Source organism: Schistocerca cancellata, chromosome 2 (genome assembly GCF_023864275.1).
Source record: "Schistocerca cancellata isolate TAMUIC-IGC-003103 chromosome 2, iqSchCanc2.1, whole genome shotgun sequence".
NCBI classification, from domain to species: domain Eukaryota; kingdom Metazoa; phylum Arthropoda; class Insecta; order Orthoptera; family Acrididae; genus Schistocerca; species Schistocerca cancellata.
The window spans coordinates 601,426,649-601,448,837 of record NC_064627.1 but is presented as its reverse complement, the minus strand read 5'-3'; the positions used below and the strand labels follow the sequence as shown (position 1 = coordinate 601,448,837).

At 43.2% G+C, this 22,189-nt stretch overlaps 1 non-coding gene across 1 annotated transcript; it reads left to right on the top strand.

Annotated features, from left to right (window-relative positions):
- The first annotated feature begins 2,146 nt into the window (after positions 1-2,146).
- Trnas-uga (transfer RNA serine (anticodon UGA)) lies at positions 2,147-2,221 on the top strand. The gene has a single exon. It is a non-coding gene; the product is annotated as a tRNA-Ser (tRNA).
- Positions 2,222-22,189: the final 19,968 nt, after the last annotated feature.

Sequence of the window (22,189 nt, the reverse complement as noted above, 5' to 3'; positions counted from 1 at the left end):
TTTGTTGCAGCTCTCCATGCTACTCTATCCTGTGCAAGCTTATTCATCTCCCAATACGTACTGCAGCCTACATCCTTCTGAATCTGCCTAGTGTATTCATCTCTTGGTCTCCCTCTACGATTTTTACCCTCCACGCTGCCCTCCTGTACTAAATTGGTGATCCCTTGATGCCTCAGAACATGTCCTACCAACCGATCCCTTCTTCTTGTCAAGTTGTGCCACAAACTCCTCTTCTCCACAATCCTATTCAATACCTCCTCATTAGTTATGTGATCTACCCATCTAATCTTCAGCATTCTTCTGTAGCACCACATTTCAAAAGCTTCTATTCTCTTCTTGTCCAAACTATTTATCGTCCACGTCTCACTTCCATACATGGCTACACTCCATACAAATACTTGCAGAAACGACTTCCTGAAACTTAAATCTATACTCGATGTTAACAAATTTCTCTTCTTCACAAACGCTTACCTTGCCATTGCCAGTCTACATTTGATATCCCCTCTACTTCGCCCATCATCAGTTATTTTTCTCCCCAAATAGCAAAAATCCTTTACTACTTTAAGTGTCTCAGTTCCTAATCTAATTCCCTCAGCATCACCCGACTTAATTCTACTACATTCCATTATCCTCGTTTTGCTTTTCTTGATGTTCATCTTATATCCCATCCTCCCTTCAAGACACTATCCATTCCATTCAACTGCTCTTCCAAGTCATTTGCTGTCTCTGACAGAATTACAATGTCATCGGCGAACCTCAAAGTTTTTATTTCTTCTCCATGGATTTTAATACCTACTCCGAATTTTCTTTTGTTTCCTTTACTGCTTGCTCAATATACAGATTGAATAACATCGGGGTGAGGCTACAACTCTGTGTCACTCCCTTCCCAACCACTGGTTCCCTTTCATGTCCCTCGACTCTTATAACTGCCATCTGGTTTCTGTACAAATTGTAAATAGCCTTTCGCTCCCTGTAGTTTACCCCTGCCACCTTCAGAATTTGAAAAAGAGTATTCCAGTCAACATTGTCAAAAGCTTTCTCCAAGTCTACAAATGCTAGAAACGTAGGTTTGCCTTTCCTTAATTTATTTTCTAAGATAAGTCGTAGGGTCAGTATTGCCTCACGTGTTCCCATATTTCTGCGGAATCCAAACTGATCTTCCCCGAGGTCGGCTTCTACCAGTTTTTCCATTCGTCTGTAAAGAATTCGCGTTAGTATTATATTCTTCTTGAAGACTGAGGGTATTTCGCCTGTCTCATACATTTTGCTCACCAGATGGTAGAGTTTTGTCAGGACTGGCTCTCCCAAGGCCGTCAGTAGTTCTAATGGAATGTTGTCTACTCCTGGGGCCTTGTTTCGACTTAGGACTTTCAGTGCTCTATCAAATTATTCACGCAGTTTCATATCTCTCATTTCAGCTTCATCTACATCCTCTTCCCTTTCTATAACATTGCCCTCAAGTACATCGCCCTTGTATAGTCCCTCTATATACTCCTTCCACCTTTCTGCTTTCCCTTCTTTGCTTAGAACTGGGTTTCCATCTGAGCTCTTGATATTCATACAAGTAGTTCTCTTTTCTCCAAAGGTCTCTTTAATTTTCCTGTAGGCAGTATCTATCTTACCCCTAGTGAGATAAGCCTCTACATCCTTACATTTGTTCTCTAGCCATCCCTGCTTAGCCATTTTGCACTTCCTGTCGATCCCATTTTTGAGAAGTTTGTATTCCTTTTTGCCTGCTTCATTTACTGCATTTTTATATTTTCTCCTTTCATCAATTAAATTCAATATTTCAGTATGTCACCCAAGGATTTCTACTAGCCCTCGTCTTTTTACCTACTTGATCCTCTGAAACTTCCTGGCAGATTAAAACTGTGTGTCGGACCGAGACTCGAACTCGGGACCTTTGCCTTTCGCGGGCAAGCGCTCTACCGACTGAGCTACCCAAGCACGACTCAAGCCCCGTCCTCACAGCTTTAATTCCGCCAGTACTTCGTCTCCTACCTTCCAAACTTCACAGAAGCTCTCCTGCGAACCTTCACAGAAGCTCTCCTGCGAACCTGGTTCGCAGGAGAGCTTCTGTGAAGTTTGGAAGGTAGGAGACGAGGTACTGGCGGAATTAAAGCTGTGAGGACGGGGCTTGAGTCGTGCTTGGGTAGCTCAGTCGGTAGAGCGCTTGCCCGTGAAAGGCAAAGGTCCCGAGTTCAAGTCTCGGTCCGACACACAGTTTTAATCTGCCAGGAAGTTTCATATAAGCGCACACTCCGCTGTAGAGTGAAAATTTCATTCTACTTGATCCTCTGCTGCCTTCACTACTTCATCCCTCAGAGCTACCCATTCTTCGTCTACTGTATTTCTTTCCCCCATTCCTGTCAATTGTTCCTTTATGCTCTCCCTGAAACTCTGTACAGCCTCTGGTTTAGTCAGTTATCCAGGTCCCATCTCCTTAAATTCCCACCTTTTTGCAGTTTCTTCAGTTTTAATGTACAGCTCATAACCAATAGATTGTGGTCAGAGTCCACATCTGCCCCTGGAAATGTCTTACAGTTTAAAACCTGATTCCTAAATCTCTGTCTTACCAATATATAATCTATCTGAAACCTGTCAGTATCTCCAGGCTTCATCCATGTATACAACCTCCTTTTATGACTCTTGAACCAAGTGTTAGCTATGATTAAGTTGTGCTCTGTGCAAAATTCTACCAGGCGGCTTCCACTTTCATTTCTTCCCCCCAATCCATATTCACCTGCTACGTTCCCTTCTCTTCCTTTTCCTACTATCGAATTCCAGTCACCCAAGACTATTAAATTTTCGTCTCCTTTCACTATGTGAATAATTTCTTTTATCTCATCATACATTTCTTCAATTTCTTCGTCATCTGCAGAGCTAGTTGGCATAGACTTGTACTACTGTCGTAGGCGTGGGCTTCGTGTCTATCTTGGCCACAATAATGCGTTCACTATGTTGATTGTAGTAGCTTACCCGAACTCCTAATTTTTTTATTCATTATTAAACCTACTCCTGCATGACCCCTATTTGATTTTGTATTTCTTCGTCTACTGTATTTCTTTCCCCCATTCCTGTCAATTGTTCCCTTATGCTCTCCCTGAAACTCTGTACAACCTCTGGTTTAGTCAGTTATCCAGGTCCCATCTCCTTAAATTCCCACCAAAAGTCCTGTTCCTCCTGCCACCGAACTTCGCTAATTCCCACTATATCTAACTTTAACCTATCCATTTCCCTTTTTAAATTTTCTAATCTACCTGCCCGATTAAGGGATCTGACACTCCACGCTCCGATCCGTAGAACGCCGGTTTTCTTTCTCCTGATAACGACATCCTTCTGAGTAGTCCCCGCCCGGAGATCCGAATGGGGGACTATTTTACCTCCGGAATATTTTACCCAAGAGGACGCCATCATCATTTATCCATACAGTAAAGCTGCATGCCCTCGGAAAAAATTACGGCTGTAGTTTCCCCTTGATTTCAACCGTTCGCAGTACCAGCACAGCAAGGACGTTTTGGCTAGTGTTACAAGGTCAGGTCAGTCAATCATCCAGACTGTTGCCCCTGCAACTACTGAAAAGGCTGCTGCCCCTCTTCAGGAACCATACGCTTGTCTGGCCCCTCAACAGATACCCCTCCATTGTGGTTGCACCTACGGTACGGCTATCTGTATCGCTGAGGCACGCAAGCCTCCCCACCAACGGCAAGGTCTATGGTTCATGGGGGGGGGGGGGGGGTCGCAGGCATATTCTTAGATATTTCGAGGCTTTTGATACTGTTGACCATTAGATTTTGCTATTAATAAGTTGGAATTACAAAGAGTAAGAGGCGTAGCTAATGAGTGATTCTGCTCACACCTGACTGTACAAGGAGTACAGACAACAAAAACTTCAAATAAGGCTAACCTTTTAGTGACACACTTTTCAGAAGCAAATTAGGACCCATACTGTTCCTGGTGTACACAACGACTTTGCCAATAACGTTAACCATAGGGAAAAAACATCTTTACTGATGACAGCAATATTATAGTCACTGAGAAAACAAGAGAACTCCACACAGGGATAGTAGATGGAATCCTTAAGGAAGTTTACAATTGCTCAATAGGCAATAAAGTGAGGATGAACATAAAGAAAGCAAATGTCTTGAATTCCAGTTTGAAGACGGGAAACGGCAAATTAAATGTAAATGGTACTTTTACACTCTATGTAATAAACACAAAAGACTAAAGTTAACTTGCAAATAGAATTTCATCAGCGTGCTATACCCTTAGAGACCTATCATAAGCGTGTAACAGCCAGTGTCTTTTAGTTACATATTATTCATGTTTACATTCGGTTCTTGGCTATGAAATTCATTTCTGACCTACAATTGCATAGTTTTGAAACTACAGGAAGGAGCCATAAGAACAAGAAGGCAAAGTGGTACTCGAATTCACTGTAAAGATTTGTTCAAAGCATTGGGGATTTTAACTGCACCATGTGAGTACATTTGAAAGGGTACAGTACCGCCCAACATTGAAAATAGGTACAACATTCTTCGTTATTCTTGTCAGAACAACATATTTTTTGTAATAATAACTCAATTTCACTTAATACACCGAAACCGGATACCAGTATAGGAAAGAATGACAATTTATTTATTTAATTGATGATATGTGCACTCCCACAAAATAAATCCCTACATCCAATTTGGTGAGATCTGCGAAATGAATGAATGTATGGTCGTCTGCTAACTGCAGATAGTGAATGTGAATATATGATCATCTTTGAGACTATCCTTTGGCGATCTTTGATGGGACCAAAGAGATAAATTTACCTGAGCTTTGAGCGCCTGAAATGTGGCTGACCAATATGGTAGCATGGTCTTCCCCCACCTCGACAGAGGTGCGAGAGAACATGAAGAACGGCCATGTTTTCGGCACTCTGCCGCTGGATCTTGTGCTGTTAAGACCTGTCTTAGTTGTGCTCCGTAAAGACAAAAGAGTGGAGACATGGTATGCATGTGGAATATTTAAGAGTAGTTTGAAATAATAATTTCTCCATTTCAGGAACTTTTGTGGGGAGAATTAAATGTCAGCCATGTAACGGTCACAATGAAACCACGTGTAGCAATAATTTGAAATACTTTCGAGTGCTAAAGTTAAGCTGAATTACTGACGTGTGTACTATAAGTTGGAAATATTTAAGAAATGGCATGTGCAGGACTTGAAATTAGAGATGAGTACTTCCACGTGGTGAGTACTGTGTGAGTCTCAATCTGTGTGTGAGACAAAGGATAAAGAGAAGTACTCGTCCATGGTATCAGTTGAGGACTCGCGTGTGTGACGAATATGTTCTTAATATTACTTTGCGTGTTATGTTTCCGTGTGACGCTTGATTCAAACTGTAAGACTCTGAGAGTGAAGCAAGGTGAGTCAGCCGTCTATCCAGCAACGCCACTTGGCTTGCATTGCACAGTAAGACGTGCATATATGCTCCAGAGTTCGTAGTAGGAAAGAAAAGTTACGAAGTGGGGCAGTGTCGTGTGAAACTGGGATGAATACTAATTGAAGTGGGAAAGTTGAAAGTGATGTGGTTATAACGTTGTGTCTGTTCCTTGTGTTGTATTCCATGTTACCAGTGTGGTGTATTTGGTGTAATTTAAGTATGTGTGGTTTGCATGGGAGAGTAGCAAGATAGGTTCAGAGGTAGTGGGTTATGCATGTTCCTTTTGTACCACTCGGTCTGGAGGAAATTTTCGTGATGATGGGTGTGAGAGTCGAAGTGTGAGATATAGCAAAAGATCCACCATCCTATCCAGAAAGTGCACTGTAGTGTTAGATAATTACGAGACCATAAGATAGAGAATCACCAATGTGAAAGCCATGTCCACTGGGCGGAGTTTCTCATGTGTAATTGTTGTAGAAAATGTAATGGTGTGTTTAGGTTATAGAATTTATCGGAATAAAAAAGATAGTGAAAAGAAAGAGATTGGTGGCCTTTTCCTTCGAATAATATGTTGTCATGATATCCAGAATTTATAATGTGTGCGCCATTCATATTCAGTGCGATGGCCACGTGTTCATCAAAGCCTTTAGGTAAGAAAGAAAATGTGGTATTGCCAGTGCGTAGTGAACAGTCAGAATTGTGTAAATTACTAATAGTCAGATGTGCGTTATCCGTTTCCGTTGCGTAATATTCAAACAGGAGAATAATTTGTAACTTAATTGTGAGTACTAGGGCTCATGTTACTTGATAAATAAGAATGAATCCACTCGCTTGGCAGACCACTCATCTTGGAGGCCTGACTGCTTGATGCCACAGTGTGAGCAAGGCATGTGGGTGCCTTTCACATTTACCAGTCGGTTGTGAACATCAAAATAACACTGATATCACTGCACAAATAGCTCTGTCCATGAAACTTCCTGGCAGATTAAAACTGTATATCGCACCGGGATTCGAACTCGGGACCTTTGACTTTCGCGAGCAAGTGTTCTACCAACTTTTTTTTTTCTTTAATCTCATTTTTTTCGTTTTCGTTGGTTGCATCTGTTCGTGGCAGACGTCGAAAGACACCCATTTCAGTTCGTCGTTGATCCATTAACTCAGTTTTTTTATTACAGAAGGCAGCTAACCCTCTGACCGAACACTTTGAGTTACCGTGACGGCAACCAACTGAGCCACCCAAGCACGACTCACGAGCCGTCCTCACAGCTTTAATTCTGTCAGTATCTCGTCTCCTACCTTCCAAACTTCACAGAAGCTCTTCTGCGAACCTTGCAGAACGAGCACTCCTGTAAGAAAGGATACTGCAGAACGAGCACTTTTGGAAGAAAGGATGTTGTGGTGACATGGCTTAGCGAAGGCCTGGGGAATGTTTCCAGAATGAGATTTTCACTCTGCCAGCTATTTCCTATAGAGAAAGAAGTGATGTACAAAACCATGTGAGTATTTAAGAATGGAAGACCAAACGAGTTCGGATTAAAGAACTGGTAAGACAGGAATCCAGTCTTTCTGCTCTACTGTACATTGAAAAAGTAATTACGGAAAGTTTAATAAGTGAAACAAAACTCATGTTGAAAGATAACAGTAATAATATTGGCTGGTGACATTGTTATCCTTCATAAAGCTGAGGATGAAATACAAGACATGTTGAACAATGTACTGAAACAAGACAAAAGTGGCACACTTAACACCAAAATTATGGACGAGGTACTACGCAAAGTGAAGGAATTCTGCCACCTTGGAAGCAAATTCACGAACGACGGACGTAACGGGAGAGTTTCTTCGAAGTTTGGAAGGTAGAAGACGAGGCACTGGCGGAAGTAAAGCTAAGATGACGGTTTATGAGTCGTGCTTGGGTAGCTCAGTCGGTAGAGTACGTGCCCGCGAAAGGCAAAGATAGCGAGTTCGAGGCTCGGTCCAGCACAGAGTTTTAATCTGCTAGGAAGTTTCAGATCGGTGCACACTTCGCTTCAGACTGAAAATTTCATTCTGGAAGGAGTACATAAGAAGGTTAGCCCAGATAAAGAGGTCCATCCTCCATAAAAACAGTCCCTTAGTACCAAACATAGGCCTTAATTTGAGAAAGACATTTCAGAGATTGTACGTTTGGAACACAGAATTGTATGTACACTATCGGTCAAAGGTTTACGGTTATCCATGCTAAAAACTATATACATTGTTTCAATGTACAAACACAGTGTACCAATAAAATAAGTATTTTCTCTCTACAGCATTAAAAACATTGCAGTATGGTTTATATTGTAGCCTCTTCAAAGCATCAGAACCGTTGCGCAAACTGTTGGCGTTCTGGAGATAAGATATTGTAATCTTTTTTTGCAGATATTGCACTGCAACACGTCTGAAAATTATTTCATAGTTCTTCAACGTTAGGTGACCACAGTTTTCTGACCTCTCTCTGAAGTTCATCCTATCAGATTTCAGTGGGATTTAATTCATGTGACTTACTAGGCCAGATCACATTCTTCATTTCCCCACATTTCTCTTTTCTATTCTGCATAATTTAGAAGCGCATTTGGGATCGTTGTCCTGCTGCAGATCAAACCTACTTGCTGGATGGAACGGCATTTTTGATCAATATCCTGAGGTAGTAGGTCAGTGGTGGAGTCATCACAATTCACTAGTGCAGGTTGCATACATTATGGGGTAAGCATACATTCAGGGCAAACTTGATTGATTTATGACCCCCTATCCCATCCCTTATCCTGCTGTTCTCTTAATTGATTTATATCCTTCTGGGGATAATCCATTATCCTGAGAAGGCTCCCCACCCCTCCCATCCCCCTCCACCTCTCGCCCACTGTGAGGCTCCCCCTCCCCCACATCGATACAAGCACATCTTTGATATCAAATTAATTGACTAATTAATTCAGTCAATATTTAATTAACCCCTCCCCCTCTGAGAAATCCGCCAGGCCCTTTTTCCACTTCCTGTCCCCTCCGCATTTGGAAATTTCTGGGAAAGAACTCAGCTGTGCTGGAGAGGAAGGACATCATGATACGAAATTGAAGTCAGTGTCAATTACATAGCAGAGGATACACTGTTTATGTATAAAATTCAATTTTCAGGGTTTGATCTCTTTATTTGACGGAGAAAGCTCACATCCAGCAACTACTTGACCTAATTACGTAATTACACAGCTGTAGATTGGAGGTGTTGCCTTGCTGAAAATTTTCACTTGTGTGCTCGTCTTGACGTGCAGAGATCGACTGAACTGACGCACAATGCCACCACCAGAGGACGTCCTCCTCCCCTTCGCCCCCTAACGCTCCCAGAATGATTTGGCGAGAAAAAGACAGTCTGTTCTGAAGAGGAAGGATCTCACGATACGAGATTCAAATCAAGGTCAATAATTTATTGAGGCATATTCTTTATTTAAAAAGTTTTCCAGAGACAGAGCTCACTCACTTAGGTAGAGCTTACGCCTGCACCCCCACGCCTCTCTCACCATGCTTCCTATGACATAATGAAGGTAAGTAACGAGGAACGGAATGAAGTACGGTATAGTAGCCGCAGTTTGAGGTCTCCCATGTGTGTGCTTGTCATCCAGACGCCTCTATGGAGGTCAAAAACTAACCAGTGTCCTAATGACAGATCACGACACTAAATACCACTGCCCATGGACTGGATGTCTGCCTCACTGGATATTGCGGCCCCAAACAATGCACCAAGTGGCGGCATTCTATTGATCGGGAAACTCCAGAATCGCTTCCTGTCTCTGTCTCTCACAAGAGACTACTTCCTGATCGTGTGTGTGAACCCCCCACATCTTCAAACACGTAGATCGAGGTTTTCATCTCTCCACAGAATACTGTGTTCCTACTGGCTAATGCTGCGGACAAGGGGAGAACTGACGCAATTTCGATATCAAAAATAGAAGGAAATAGTCCATTTGCACTATCCTATCAAACTAATTGTTCAACAATTTACTGAAGTCTAGCAGATCATTTAAAACACTCACCTCCACCTTATGACGATCCTTCTTCGTTATAAAAACATATTTTCAACGTTTGATTATCACATACGAACATCATGCGAATGAAGTAATTAAATTTCCACCACAAGTAGATCGTGGTGCTAAATATATTCGAATATTCGAGGTGTTGTATACACCGACGTTTGACAACACAAGCACCCACCTCCACCACAACGTTTCCGCGGAACACGTCTGGTGGCAAAAATCCTACAGATTACACGCAATCACGATCGCAAAAAGCGCGCCGTGTGCCACCCACCTCACAGCCCTACGAAGAACAGCTGTGCAGCGCATGTTGACCGCATCGACAGTTAAGCACCAATCTCCCGGAATTCGCTAGCCTGCCAGGGGCTGGAGAGAGTATCACCGTGGCCGCCTAGCCATCATCCGATCAATTTAAATGGGCGAGGTAATCGTCCAGTGCACACACCCGTCATATTGAATCTTCTCATGCAACATTCACATCGGTTTCTGTCGCCAGTCACCCAGCGAACTGGTCAGGTCGTTAGCCCCCGCTGCCGCGCTCAAGACCCAACAGGTCGACACATTCTTTGAAACTCACGCTCGGCTTCTGGACGACCGATGCCTCGTGACACACCACTGCCGTTGACGCCACGCACCGCTAGACAAGCAGCAGCGGCTTGGAGGTATACAGTACTCTATCCCTGACGCTGGCAGTTTAAAAAAAATCCTCTTTGCCCAATCCAAAACAGGGATGTTGTTAACCATACACCTCAAATTTCTCACGCGGAATGTAGACTTCCCCATTTTATACGAGTTAAATTCGAATACAGAAGAAATCGGGGCATACATCAGTTTCCTCCACGTATTTTCCCATCAGGAAAAAAATTTCTAATCAGCTTAATATCGGTTATCCCCTGCATCACATGACTAGAATATTAAACTCATTTTTGGCTCATTACAGAGAGCTAAGAGCATGATCTACCACCGTCAAAGGATTCTCTTCAGGTAGCAGCACAGAAGAGTTGTAAGCATCAAGTTTATCACATTATGGTTTCGCTAATATAACTGATTTATTACAATGATCATCTCTCAATGTGTGTGTGGGAGATTGAAATTTCGTTAAAAGATCTCGCCACAACAACAAACCGCATGATTACATCCGTGATATCCTAGTCCTCACTTCCACCCACCCGGCGGCATGTCACTGATATCCAATTGATAGGATAATTAATTAAACTGATCATGAAAGTCACTTGGCATGGCGAGTAATTTCCTTTTTTACAGCAGTCGGATTACACTAGCCAGGTGGTTCAACTAGGAGTCCCTGAAGAGAAGTTAATTTTCTATTCGAGGAACACTATTGAGAACCGACATTTAAAGCTGACCGCTGGAGGATTCTACCCCCGCCAACATACATTTCGCCGAGGACCATGAGGACAAGACAGAAGAAATTAGCGCTCATAAGGAGGCATATAGGGAGTCTTTTCCCTTGCTCTCTTTGGGAGTGGAATAGGAAAGGAAATAAATTTCTGGTAGTAGTACAGGGTACCCTCCGCCACACACCGAATGATGCCTTGCGAGGTATGCATTTAGATGCAAATGTAAATTTAATCTACCTATTAATATGTCACTCCATCCATTTATAGGCACACAAAACTCACGGAAGTATGTTGGCCCCTATTTATCGAGTAACAAAAGACGGCAATTTTATTGCTGGCTGTCGCTCGGTAAAAACCTTCGTATTAGCTCCTAATTTCCTCATCGCAGTCACTTCACGAGACCTATGTGAGAGGTTGTAATGTGTTTGCCCACAATACACAGAAGAAACAGTATAGAGCTCACCTCACAACTCCACTTTCGTGAGAGTATCCCTTACCTGCTGTATTCTGACGAATCTTCCAGTCTTCGATATACAGCACTTGAATCCCCATGATTTCGACGAGTAAGAGATGTTCCCTACCACGTCATAGACCTCTGCTAATTCTCTCGAAATCCCATCACATTCCGGTAGCACTGTTTCATTAGTTACAAGGCTAACTAGTCTTCCACCCGTCACAGACTGAGTAGAGAACTATTACAACGAAAAAAATAGCACTCTAATGAACAGGATTAAATTCACAGTCATGAAGAGTATACATGGACTGCACAAAAAAATTCAGAAGCATAAAACCTATAATTCATGGATATTGAATGGCGGTTTTTGAATATCGCCCTCTACATATCAAGATCTTCTTTATCATGTTCCTATGATTACTACATTAGACATAAGACAGTGCACTGGTGTCCTAGTCTTCGTCGGCAGCACGGTCTCTCTCTCTCTCTCTCTCTCTCTCTCTCTCTCTCTCCAATCGTTATTTTCATAAGATCCAGAGGAGTAAAACGCTGAACTATAAAAATGTTGCTAATGTTACCTGGTAGAGAACTCGATAAAATATTACCATATTTCCCTCACTCTCGCTAAATCTTTAACCAAATACCGTTTGCATGTTGACATCGACCATGTTAAACACACACGTGTTAGTCCATTGCAGCAGGTGGCCAGTGATCGAAGGAGTGAGGCACGCCTGTGTTGTGGATACTCATCAGTGCCCCTCAATGCGAACATCCAAATAGACAACAGAGACACTTAATCTTTACATGTTTATATACTGAAGCGCCAAAGAGACCGGAATAAGCATGCATAATCAAATACAGAACATGTAATCAGGCAGAATATGCTATGCGTGAAGCGTTCAGTAAATTCGAAAGTAAAATACTAGGTACCGACTTGACAGAAAATCCTAGGAAGTTCTGGTCTTACGTTAAATCAGTAAGTGGCTCGAAACATCATGTCCAGACACTCCGGGATGATGATGGCATTGAAACAGAGGATGACAAGCGTAAAGCTGAAATACTAAACACCTTTTTCCAAAGCTGTTTTACAGAGGAAGACCGCACTGCAGTTCCTTCTCTAAATCCTCGCACCAACGAAAAAATGGCTGACATTGAAATAAGTGTCCAAGGAATAGAAAAGCAACTAGAATCACTCAACAGAGGAAAGTCCACTGGACCTGACGGGATACCAATTCGATTCTACACAGAGTACGCGAAAGAACTTGCCCCCCTTCTAACAGCCGTGTACCGCAAGTCTCTAGAGGAACGGAAGGTTCCAAATGATTGGAAAAGAGCACAGGTAGGCCCAGTCTTCAAGAAGGGTCGTCGAGCAGATGCGCAAAACTATAGACCTATCTCTCTGACGTCGATCTGTTGTAGAATTTTAGAACATGTCTTTTGCTCGAGTATCATGTCGTTTTTGGAAACTCAGAATCTACTATGTAGGAATCAACATGGATTCCGGAAACAGCGATCGTGTGAAACCCAACTCGCTTTATTTGTTCATGAGACCCAGAAAATATTAGATACAGGCTCCCAGGTAGATGCCATTTTCCTTGACTTCCGGAAGGCGTTCGATACAGTTCCGCACTGTCGCCTGATAAACAAAGTAAGAGCCTACGGAATATCAGACCAGCTGTGTGGCTGGATTGAAGAGTTTTTAGCAAACAGAACACAGCATGTTGTTCTCAATGGAGAGACATCTACAGACGTTAAAGTAACCTCTGGCGTGCCACAGGGGAGTGTTATGGGACCATTGCTTTTCACAATATATATAAATGACCTAGTAGATAGTGTCGGAAGTTCCATGCGGCTTTTCGCGGATGATGCTGTAGTATACAGAGAAGTTGCAGCATTAGAAAATTGTAGCGAAATGCAGGAAGATCTGCAGCGGATAGGCACTTGGTGCAGGGAGTGGCAACTGACCCTTAACATAGACAAATGTAATGTATTGCGAATACATAGAAAGAAGGATCCTTTATTGTATGATTATATGATAGCGGAACAAACACTGGTAGCAGTTACTTCTGTAAAATATCTGGGAGTATGCGTGCGGAACGATTTGAAGTGGAATGATCATATAAAATTAATTGTTGGTAAGGCGGGTACCAGGTTGAGATTCATTGGGAGAGTCCTTAGAAAATGTAGTCCATCAACAAAGGAGGTGGCTTACAAAACACTCGTTCGACCTATACTTGAGTATTGCTCATCAGTGTGGGATCCGTACCAGATCGGGTTGACGGAGGAGATAGAGAAGATCCAAAGAAGAGCGGCGCGTTTCGTCACAGGGTTATTTGGTAACCGTGATAGCGTTACGGAGATGTTTAACAAACTCAAGTGGCAGACTCTGCAAGAGAGGCGCTCTGCATCGCGGTGTAGCTTGCTCGCCAGGTTTCGAGAGGGTGCGTTTCTGGATGAGGTATCGAATATATTGCTTCCCCCTACTTATACCTCCCGAGGAGATCACGAATGTAAAATTAGAGAGATTAGAGCGCGCACAGAGGCTTTCAGACAGTCGTTCTTCCCGCGAACCATACGCGACTGGAACAGGAAAGGGAGATAATGACAGTGGCACGTAAAGTGCCCTCCGCCACACACCGTTGGGTGGCTTGCGGAGTATAAATGTAGATGTAAATGTAGATGTAGATGCGGTCGGCAACGCCTATATGTGACAACAAGTTTCTGGTGCAATTGTTAGATCGGTTACTGCTGCTACAATGTCAGGGTATCAAGATTTAAGTGAGTTTGAGGTGTTGTTACAGTCGGCGCACGAGGGATGGGACACAGCATCTACGAGATAGCGACGAAGTGGGGACCCATACGACCTTTTCACGAGTGTACTGTGAATATCAGGTGTCCGTAAAACATCAAGTCTCCGACGTCACTGCGGCCGGAAAAAGATCCTGCAAGAACGGAATCAATGACGACTGAAGAGAATCATTCAACGTTACAGAAGTGCAACCCTTCCGCAAATTTCTGCAGATATCAATGCTGAGCGATCAACAAATGTCAAGAGTACGAACCATTCAACGAAACATCATCGAGGGCCCACTCGTGCATCCTTGATGACTGCACGACACAAAGCTTTACGCCTCGCCTGGGCCCGTCAACACCGGCATTGGACTGTTGATGACTGGAAACATGTTGCCTGGTCGGACGAATCTCGTTTCAAATTGTATAGAGCGGATGGACGTGAACGGGTATGAAGACAACCTCATGAATCCATGGACCCTGCGCGTCAGCAGGGACCTTTCAAGCCGGTGGAGGCTCTGTAATGGTGTGGGGCGTGTGCAGTTGGAGTGATATGGAACCCCTGATACGTCTAGATACGTCTCTGACAGGTGACACATACGTAAGCACCCTGTATGATAACCTGCATCCATTCATGTCGATTGTGCATTCCGACAAACTTGGGCAATTCCAGCAGGACAATGCGACACCTCATACGTCCATAATTGGCTCCGGGAACACTCTTCTGAGTTTAAACACTTCCACTGGCCACCCAACTGCCCAGACATGCACATTATTGAGCATAACTGGGATGCTTTGCAACGTGCTGTTCAGAAGAATCTGCACCCCCTCATACTCTTACGGATTTATGGACGGCCCTGCAGGATTCATGGTGTAAGTTCCCTCCAGCACTACTTCAGACGTTAGTGCAGTCCATGCCAAGTCGTGTTGCGGCACCTCTGCGTGCTCGAGAGGGCCCTCCACGATATTAGGCAGATGTACCAGTTTCTTTGGCTCTTCGGTGTACTTGTTTTTTTATTAGAACGAGAATATGATAGAATACTCAAAACGAAATACCTTTTTCAACCACAAATCCAGAGTTGTGATAGGTGAGCGAAAATTTTTGACCGGCAGGTCAGGAGAATCATGGACTGTGGGGAAACCGGAAAAGAAGAGAAGCGGTTGAGCTTTGGTGCTATGAAACTATTTTGAAAATAAGGTGGACTGACAGAAATGAGGAGGTTCTCTGCAGAAAGGACGATAAAAAGAATGCGTGGAGAACACTAACACACGACCGCTACGGTCGCAGGTTCGAATCCTGCCTCGGGCATGGATGTGTGTGATGTCCTTAGGTTAGTTAGGTTTAAGTAGTTCTAAGTTCTAGGGGACTTATGACCACAGCAGTTGAGTCCCATAGTGCTCAGAGCCATTTTTTGAACACTAACAAGAAGAAAGGACAAGATAATAGGATGTGCATTCAGAGACGGGGAATAATTTCATGGTTCTATAGGGTGTTGTACGGGGCAAAATTGGTAGAAGAAGATAGAGATGGAGATAAAACCAACAAATGATTGACATCGTTAATTGTAAGTGCTACTCTTGAGCTGAAGAGCTTGGCTAGTAGTGGTGGACGGTATCGAAACAGTCAAAAGAATGGTGAAATCTCTCCCTTTCCCCACAAAAAAGTACTAACAACTTTAAAAGTCATACTTGCAGTCCATAAAGAGATGACCCTTTGGTGCACGGTCGTAAATGTAGATAACAATTTCTCGTAGCAACCTTGCGACGTAAAGTGGGCTATTGGCGCATCATACAGCTATTCACGGACTGTCAGAAGTACCATGGGTGTTTGCCACTGAATGAAAATATCGTAACAGAATCTTTAATCTCGTTTCATTGCTCAAAGCGCTCTTATCAGAGATTCAATGATGTTACCTTCTTAGGTTTTGGAATCACGTATCGTAAAATACTTATACAGAGTAATGAGCTATTTTAGTATTTCTTATGTGACTTCTGTTGTACAAGCTAGACTGAGAGTCTTGTTACGGGATTCCTCTGGCATCAGCGGAGAAAGTTGTTCTAGGACTCATAAATGTTATGCTTTGAGCTACACTTGTTATGCTGCGATAATATCTTTATCGGCGTTTCGATAATACAGGTCTTACTGTCTCATTCTTCCAACGCTCAGAAAGAAGTTCTTGATGAGGTAAATAATTACGGGCCAAATCACATTCTGTACGTAAAATGGAGAACAATAGCGCACTGCCCTCTCTTCACAACACATCGTTCGAAAGGAATCGACTACAATCAATGATTTTGTCATTACCTGGATAAATTTGCAGTTCGCACAGTGTCTCTTAATTTAGAACTATTCCACTTTCATCCATGTGTTCTGCCCTTTCTGTGTATCTTTGAATTTGAGTCTACAGTTCATGACTACTAGCTTCTCTTACTTATTGAAAACTGTGATTGGCTGTACTTTGCAGTAACACATTCGCCTCCTGAAATTTTGTTTAACCATGATGTAGGAACTTAACTGTTCCAGACTTTACTAGACGCAGCTTATAGTGTGTCACTTCCAGTCACTCGTCTTACCACGACGCATGACGCTGAACAGTCGTTGATGTTCTGTTCCGAATACCACGGAAGAAAGGAGGTATACATGATGTCCCAGAAATGTTGCGACAAATTTCTGAAGGCGACGGGGGGGGGGGGGGGGGGGAGGGTGGCAAGAGGATTGAGAGCTGCATAGCAACCAATGGCCGCAAACTTCAGCGTAAGTGGTAGCCGTGATCGAAGATCGGAAAGGAAACAAGAGCTTGATTCATTTGAAATATTTATCGGACATAATGAGTAAACATGGTGTATGACATGAGTACAGCTCCATATGTTGAAACAGTGCATGGGGGCTTAATTAAATTTTTTGATTATGCAAATATTTTTTACTGTCTGTCCGGTTACGCTGTCTTGTAAACGGTTGGCCCTGACTAGTTTTAGTACGCAATCTGACTGCATATAATAACAACAAAGAATGAGAGAAAACTTCTGTTAACACAATTAATTAATTAAGTCCCCAGCAACTATAAAACCTACGAAACAACAAACACAAGTGCAGCTGTTCTGTGTGTGGAAGTGTGACTCAACGTACACATCTGGCACGGTTCTTCTCCAATAAGACAAGAAATTTCAAGTACCATTTATATTGAAGTAATTAAAAAAAATAGAAATACTATAATTGCGCAAGAAAACCAGAATTACACTCTAATACAAGAACACAAACCAGATGCTTTGTTGACTGAACCTGTAATGACGCATTATTTAAGACATTGAAATAACAAAAAGAAAGGGAATTTTTGTTACCTCATATATATTGACGAAAAGCACTCTGATCGTTACAATACCTCCATTTCGAACAACATCTACTGTCTAGCCCATCAAAACTGCATAAAACATGGAACAAGCACTCTCCACCACGACTTCACAACAACTCTCCACTCCGACTTCACGACAAGCACTCCTCTCTACCGCATCTCGACAAGAATTGCCAGTGGAGGCGGCTGAATAATACTCTTTGGCGCAATCTCTGGCGCTGTGGTTCAGTGCAGCCACCTTTCAGCAGATGCCCGATGTTTGCACCACCAGAGGCCACGCGTGCCTGACACCGACGGAGCATTGACTGCCGGACACGCTCGAAAACACCGCAGGGTTCTTTGACTGTAGCAACCGCGCAGACGATCCTTACGACTAGATCCATTTCAGACTCCATAGGATCGCCATACATGAGAGCCTTCATGGTTCCCCACAGAAAGAAATCAAGGCTCAACAAATCTCGTGAGCGTGGGGGCCAGGGAACCGGTTCACCCTGCCCAATCCATCGATGCGTGAATGACCTAAAAAGGCCTACGAGCAGCCAGTCCAAAATCAGCAGACGCTGCATCATTTTGGAACCACATGCTGCGACTCACATTTGCTGAAACATCTTCAAGCAAGCCGGGAAGATCCTGTTCCAGAAAGGTCTGATAATTCGCGACGATTAAGCGAGATGGAACAAGGTACGGCCAGTTACCGACCGGACTCTCCCACACATTAACTATGAAAATGATGTTGTGCCGCGTGATGCCGCACACCGTGGTGGTTATCTGGTGTCGACAAATGCTCGGTGTGGTGAGTGAATACGCCATCCTTAGTGAGTGTGGCCTCCTCAGTGGGCAACAAAAAAGGCCGGGAAATGGACATCTCGGCCACTTTGTTGCAGAAACCACTGTGCGCAACGCAGGATGGTCATCGGGATGCAATAACTGTACCATTTGCAGATGACAGTCTTGTAAGGACTCGGCGTTCAAAAAACGCTGGACACTGCTACGAGACATTCTTACGTCTGAGGCAGTGGCGCATATACTATTGCTTGGAGTAGTCTCTACGGCATCCAACACTCTTTCGTCCGTAACGAGCGAAAGCGCCGACCGTGGCCTGCCCGCGCCAGCCCTGCCACTTCTCAGTGACGCGTACTCACACAAATTTTGATGCAGACGTGGAAACAAACTGCGGTGTCGTTGACGTCCTCCTGGGAAGCGATCTCGGTAAGTGCGTCCAGCCGCTCGTCCATTACATTCAGGTATTCCATACATTAAGTGCACGTCTGCAAGCTCACCGTTTGTATACCGCTCCTGCTCCTCGCATGCTGGCTAGCGCGCGAATGAAGAAATCCTCACGATAGCAGTCTCGTTTACGGCACCACCTAGCGGCGCAGGTCGAGGTTTGGGGCCATGGGTTGCTATGCAGCTCTCAGTCCTTATGATGTGCCACACATCTCCTACAAGTTTGTAGCTACATTTTTGGAACATCCTGTATAGTTCCATTACAAAAGAACAACGTCGGTTTCGGAATTCGGCGACTATAAACGATAAAAATTACTTGCGAACGTCAGGAAGATTGACAGTCATTGATCGATGAAACCAACCAACCAAAACACGCCCTTTGCAGGCAGACGCGAAACACTGATTGTAGTTGTATGCGAATTCGTGAGTATGCGGCTTCGAACCATCGAACTGTTGTAAGTAGGCTGTTTAGGTTCTTTTATTGGTAACGCCGCCGCCACGTAGCGCTCTGTATGAAAATCACTGGCTGTGCTGTGTGCAGTCTGTGGCTAGTTTGCATTGTTGTCTGCCATTGTAGTGTTGGGCAGCGGCAGCTGGATGTGAACAGCGCGTAGCGTTTCGCAGTTGGAGGTGAGCCGCCAGCAGTGGTGGATGTGGGGAGAGAGATGGCGGAGTTTTGAAATTTGTAAAAATAGATGTCATGAGCTGCTGTATATATTATGACTTTTGATGACTATTAAGGTAAATACATTGTTTGTTCTCTATTAAAATCTTTCATTTGCTAACTATGCCTACCAGTAGTTAGCGCCTTCCGTAGTTTGAATCTTTTATTTAGCTGGCAGTAGTGGCGCTCGCTGTATTGCAGTAGTTCGAGTAACGAAGATTTTTGTGAGGTATCCTTGGCTAAGGGTCGACATATGAAACGTCCCCTTTGAATAATTATACATGACTGTGCTTAAACTGACACACAATATTTTTAACGCAACGCAATCTGACTTTCAAAAATCCCTACAAAAGAATGGCCCTGACTAACATTAACCTATACCTTTCACAAATCACTTACCTCACAAAAATCTTCGTTACTCGAACTACTGCAATACAGCGAGCGCCACTACTGCCAGCTAAATAAAAGATTCAAACTACTGAAGGCACTAACTACTGTTAGGCATAGTTAGCAAATGAAAGATTTTAATAGAGAACAAACAATGTATTTACCGTAATAGTCATCAAAAGTCATAATATATACAGCAGCTCATGACATATATTTTTACAAATTTCAAAACTCCGCCATCTCTCTCCCCACATCCACCACTGCTGGCGGCTCATCTCCAACTGCGCAACGCTACGCGCTGTTCACATCCAGCTGCCGCTGCCGAACACTACAATGGCAGACAACAATGCAAACTAGCCACAGACTGCACACAGCACAGCCAGTGATTTTCATACAGAGCGCTACGTGGCGGCGGCGTTACCAATAAAAGAACCTAAACAGCCTACTTACACTGTTATTAAATTCGTGTAAAGATAATTTGATGAATTATAAATGGTGCTCGATATGAGATGACTAGAATTTGCGAACTTATATTCAAGTATTACCGATAGACTGGCTTTAAAGACTGTTTTTTCCTAGATTTTTCTATTAAAAACTTGGTGGCATTCCGTTATTTCGAGACTTTCATTAAAGTAGCGTTGAGATTTCCCGCTTGCCATTCCATTATTCACAGTCGAATGTACCCTCGTGTGATTCCACGACTGTCAGAGAAGAAGGCCAATTCGGACTTCGAGACAACTTGGCAAGACACGAAATAAGCAAACCTCTTAATTATGAATCAGGGAACTTATAGGTGTGCTGGACATTCCCTTTACAAGTTGATTAATTTTTGCTGTCCACATGCAACAATTCGCGAGGAACAATGCTCTTAGCATCTCCGACGTATGCAGTATTTCCAAGCACAGGTTCAGCAACAGCAAGCTAAGGTTGGCCAGTGGGTATGGTACAAGCCGATGGCCGATGTTTACTGTTACGCTCTAAAAGGAATAGGAGTGCTACACCATTCCAACTGCAATGTGCGGTTGTTACAGTCACACGGGGAATAACATCACAGATTTACTGCCAGCAATGGGTTTCAAGAAAGTGGTGTGTTTGCGATTCTACCACAAACTTAACCTCATCGTTCGTCACAGAAGAGGCGGTTCTTAGAACGCAGATTCACGTAACTGAAAATCAACGGAGAACCAGTATCTCCGTGGCAGAGTCCAGTTCGGCTACTAAAAGTGGCAGTAATGCATTTTTACTTGAAGGAATGAGGAAAGGAGTAACCACCCACTAAACACCGGTTTAAAGGGATGTCTGGGTCAAGGCAAGGTCTGTATGTGCGGCGGTAGAGTCTTACGGGAACACACAGACCTTTCTCTCCGGGTGTATGGGTCAAGTACAGTTTCAATAGATCTTACAATTTCACTTATAAAAACGGAAATGTTGTAACAGATGCTGCTCATCCCTCGGATGAATAATGGCGAGGTCGAGATCTGGATTCCCCAGAACGTGTTGTCATTCATTTCCTGTAATTTGTAGCCACTATAATTATCGGCATCTCATTTGGCTTTTTGTGCTGATAGCTGCTTGGTACAGTTACTCCCTGTACAGATGTTAATTATCCTACGCTAAATAGATAATGTGCATTCTGCATATTCAAAACTTGCTACAAGGTGTAATGTAAAATCCTGTATGAAACAGTGTTTTCGTGTTTTACTTTTCCTGTGTCACGCCTTCTACCCCTTGGCTAAGTGTGTCACATTTTACACATTAGGTTATGAATTTTCTCTACTTTTATAATTTTTTTTCCCTTGATTTATGGAAACTGGAATACCTATGTTAACTCAGCGAATGACCTTTTTCTTAGAATAACAACATGCTTCGTACAAAAATGATGTAGTCTAATAAACAGCAAAAGGAAACAAATTTGAAATTTCTTTTGGATTTAGTTTCACTGGCTGTGTGTTTTACTTCACTATGAACACGTTTCGCGATAGTTTAGAGGAGAATTAACTATAATTCCTCCAACTTCCAATTACTATTATTTTCTTGCTCACTCTGAAACAAAGAGAGCCAGTGATACACTTTAAGGTCTCATTGACTTAAAGATTGTTTGAATGGAAGTAGTAACTCATTAAGCAAAGCACAGTAGATGCTAAATACAAAGCACAGTAGATGAAAAGGACACTGATGTTGATGAAGCAGTCATGCTAGCATTTTCCTGAGGTGATTTAGGTGGATGTGACGGTGAGGATATGAACCCAGCCCCTCGCCGATGGGAGTCCAGCGTCTTATCTAATATGGCACCTCGCTCGGGAAGGCAAGTTATAAAAGTGGAACGTCACTCACATGTCTGGTCTACCTGCACACTTGGAATTTAGCGGAGATTTTACTATCAACGCCGAGGTTAAATCCATTTCGAAACTGTTTTAAGGCACCTGCAAATATACTGATAGCGCTGTATACTTTGACATTAACGTTTATCTCAACACATAAGGACTGAATGCTG